This window comes from Bubalus bubalis, chromosome 5, assembly GCF_019923935.1.
Source record: "Bubalus bubalis isolate 160015118507 breed Murrah chromosome 5, NDDB_SH_1, whole genome shotgun sequence".
NCBI lineage: Eukaryota > Metazoa > Chordata > Mammalia > Artiodactyla > Bovidae > Bubalus > Bubalus bubalis.
This window is the reverse complement of record NC_059161.1, coordinates 101,649,474-101,653,688: the sequence shown is the minus strand read 5'-3', so window position 1 is coordinate 101,653,688 and position 4,215 is coordinate 101,649,474. Positions and strand designations below refer to the sequence as shown.

At 36.5% G+C, this 4,215-nt stretch overlaps 1 pseudogene; it reads right to left on the bottom strand.

Moving 5' to 3' along the window:
- Nucleotides 1-2,529: 2,529 nt before the first annotated feature.
- Nucleotides 2,530-3,318, bottom strand: LOC102400701 (annotated as a pseudogene).
- Between the last annotated feature and the right edge of the window lie 897 nt (nt 3,319-4,215).

Genomic DNA, 4,215 nt, shown 5'->3' with positions numbered 1-4,215 from the left:
TCTTTTGCTGCAGTTAAATGAAGATATCTCAGACTCAGCATTATTTGCATTTTGGGGCCAAACTTTCTTATGGAAGGTGACCCTATGCTGTATAGGATGCTCTGCTTCATTCCTGGACTCTACCCAGTTATGAATGCCAAAATGTCTGCGAAATATTGCCAAATGTCCCCCCGGTGTGGGGGCAAAATCACTCTTGATTGAAATCACTGAATTATGTATTTGAATGTTCTTACTGATACCCCTTGCTATGATAATATGCTAATTTTAAAGACAACTTGTCAATTTGTACTAAGTAGCCTTTTGAGATTTTCATGGGAATTGCATTGAGTTCATACATCAAATTGCAAGAATTTCTCTCAATGAGTCTTACAATCCATGAACATGATGTATCTCTGTTTGGTTAGATTTGTTTAGTTTATCTAAGCAATGCTTTATAATTTTTTCTCACATTTTATTTTCTAAATTTATCCTTGGCTATTATGTTAGTTTTGATGTTATTTCAACTGCAATTTGTCTTAATTTTCAGAATGCATTACTCTAGTTACATAAAACATAATGACTTTTATGTATTGATCTTTTATGCTGTAATACCACTAATCTCACATATTCGTATTCCTGTAGATTCCGTAGGAATTTTTGCTAATAAGATTGTGCCTTCCTTGAATAAAGAGTGTTTTGACATTTCCTTTCTAATCTTTATGACTTGCAAGTTTACTTGATGGCCTTAGTTCACTGGTAAACCATCTAATTTCATGACTACAGTCACTTTCTGCAGTGATTTTGGAGCCAAGAAAATAAAGTCTGTCACTGCTTCCACTTTTTCCCCATCTATTTGCCATTAAGTCATGGGACCAGATTCCATTATCTTAGTTTTTTTTAATGTTGAGTTTCAAGTCAGCTTTCTCACTCTCCTATTCACATTCCTCAAGAGGCCTTTTGCTCCTCTTCACTTCTGCCATTGGAGTGGTATCATCTGCATATCTGAGGTTATTGATATTTCTCCCAGCAATCTTGATTTCAGCTTGTGATTCTTCCAGCATGGCATTTTGCATGATGTACTCTGCGTAGAAGTTAAATAAGCAGGGTGACAATATACAGCCTTGACATACTCCTTTCCTAATTTAGAACTAGTCCGTTGTTTCCTGTCTGATTCAAACTGTTGCTTCTTGACTGGCATACAGTTTTCTCAGGAGAGAGGTAAGGTGATCTGGTAGTCCCATTTCTTTAAGAATTTCCCACTATTTGTTGTGATCTACATAGTCAAAGGCTTTTGAGTGGTCAATGAAGCAGAAGTGTTTTTCTGGAACTCCCTTGCTTTCTTTATGATCCAACGAATGTTGGCTATTTTCCTAACTTACTGTTGTTGTTATTTTTTTTTTGGTCTTCTTTTTATTAGTTTCTGAAATGTTAGCTTACATTATTGCTATTAGGTATTTCTTCTTTTCTAATATAGACATTTATAGCTGTGAATTTTCCAGCTTCACTTTTTACTTGGTATGTGATCAGGAACAAATGCTTAATAATTTATTTGTCATTTATGTTGTGTGTATGTGTTTTAAGGATTTTTTGATATATTAAAGTTATTAAAATGGGAACTGAAATGGAAAGTGTCCTATATATGTTAACTTTTAATATGATTGTTCTTTGGATGGATCTGCCTGTTAGCTAGAACACTAGAATGGGTTGCTGGTCCCATCTCCAGGGGATCTTCCCCACTTAGGAATCGAACTCAGGTCTCCCACATTGCAGGCAGATTCTTTACTGTCTAAACCACCAGGGAAGCCCTAAATTCAGGAAACATAATCAAATAAACCATTTGGTTGACATGATAGAAGAATTTCAAAAGTAGTTGAATTTAATTTTGACACACCAAAAATCTTGAGAACACACAGTATCATCACTCAAACCTCTGAACTCTTCATATTATGTTTTGTAACCAAAACTTTATTCCAAGGATTCACAAAATGTATTACAAATGACAGCATGGAAAATAATCTTGCCCAGTAACTCCAAGTTCAGCTCTACAATGTACCCTTAAAATGGCAGGACATTGGTATCTTGAGTAGATTCAAATTTCCAAATAAAGTAGGTTACAAGGAGCTATGTATTCATATATAGCAATCACAGAAGAAACTTATGGCCTAAAGCAAAGTTAAACTAACTTTCTTGAAACTTTTTAGATTCTACACCAATTGGACAACCTCTCATCTGGTCTGAAGACTAGCGGAATTTTCAAACCTCTAATCTCGTTTAAGGGCTCAGCTTTAAATTTTCCCTTCTGGCCTGTGTTCACAGCAGCTTTTAAAGACTGGTTTCTTAACTGCAGCTGCATACCATTTCCCAACTATGGAAAAGTCTTCAGTTTTTTCCAGTTTTTTTTTGTTTTGATAATATTAAATATTACACTTTAGCTGTGCAGGAGTTAGAGGTTATGCAAGGACTTATCAGTCTATGCAAGGCTGAAATTCAGAAGCAAATTCATTTGCTTAAGGGAACATTCTAAAGTAACAATTCTTGATATTACATGCCTCATATGATCCATTCCAAACCACCGAGGATTACAACTTCATGTGTCACTGTTAACAACAGACAAAGAAATGTGAACAGCTAAAACATTTCAAAATGCAACAAACTTATGAAGTCTCAAACAAAAGTTGAATTTTCTATACATACTCTTGTTGAAGTTATTTCCTATATACCACATTCCTCTAGAAAAATGGTCTTCTATTGACCTAGATTGGCTACGAGGCCTAGAGAAAGATAGGCGCAGCTTCTGATTTCTCTCCTGGGACAGTAATCTCTCTCTTCCCCTATCTTTAGAAAGGGACCTAGTCCTGCTGCAGGAGAAACTTCTCTTGTCTTGGAGATTTGTGTCAAGGTGGAGTACTCCTCCTCTGATAAATCATCTCTAAGACAACGACCCCAGGAGGGCAGTGGGCCACAATTTTGACTTATCTTTTCACCTTTTGGCAGTTCCATTTTTACTTGGCAGCCACATAGTGTTCTCCCATCTAAATTTCAGACAGCATCTGCTGCATCTCGGGGATCTTCAAATTCCACAAAAGCAAAGCCTGGAGGGTTTCTTGCAACCCACACGCTTTGGAAAAAGTCGCACAGTCATTTCCGACTCTCTGTGATCCCATGGATTGTAGCCGGCCTGACTCTTCTGTCCATGGAATTCTTCAGGAAGGAGTACAGGAGTGGGTTGCCATTTCCTTCTCCAGGGCACACACTTCAGAGTGGTCCATAATAGCCAAAGGCTCATTTCAATTCAGTCTTTTTATCATTGTTTCCAAGGTTACCTACATAAACTTTACAGTCCAATCACCAGAAATCATGATGTATTTTGAGGTCATGGGTTAGAAATGCAGAGACTCAAATCCACCATCCTATGCTGATTCTTCCTGGATGCCTTCCGCCTGGCATCCCCTGATGTTTTGGCACACCCAGCATCCACGAAATAGTCAGCTCATGTTATTAAATAAAAGTCGCAGGCTCTGGCCAGAAGGTTTTTTTTTTTTTTTTTTTTCATTCAAACAATGTTCTTCAATTTAGTCATCCTCAGTAGCTAGGAGTTATTTCAATGACACATGAGACATTTCTGGAACTCCTCAGTAGGATTGGCCACTGGAACCAGGAAAAAAAATGCTTTGAATAAATTCAGTAAATGAACTTTTCATTCTTCACAGATAGATGATCAATTTTTAGAAACAGCTAATTGTTCTTGTTGCTAAACAAGGCAGGTTACGAAGTTCATCACTAATATTTATAATTTTAAATAAGATGAGATCAAAATAGTGGTTCATTTTTCTCTTTACAAGACTAACGTGTAGGGTGGAGTTTCAAAAAATGTCTTGAATATGGGTAATATCGGGAGGTAAATAGGTAAGACATCAGTGATTGCTTAATTTTATCTGGGTTTGGAGATTTGTTTAAATCAGAATCAAGCAAATAAACTAAAAAAAAAAAAAAAAGCTTAACACTACAGTGAAACAGCTAAATGTGACCCTCATGGATTTATGGGCTAGTCCTTCAGAAATACACATAATACTGCTTGAACTCTGTGTTAGTTAAATCCCATTTGAATTTGTCCAGAATCAGATATGACTGAGCTATTTTTGTCTAGGCTTTCCCAAGTTAAATTATGCTGAGTTTGTGGTAGCCTCAACTGAAAAATACAAGGTTCCAGGTGAATAGTGGTTGATGGTTGTTTCT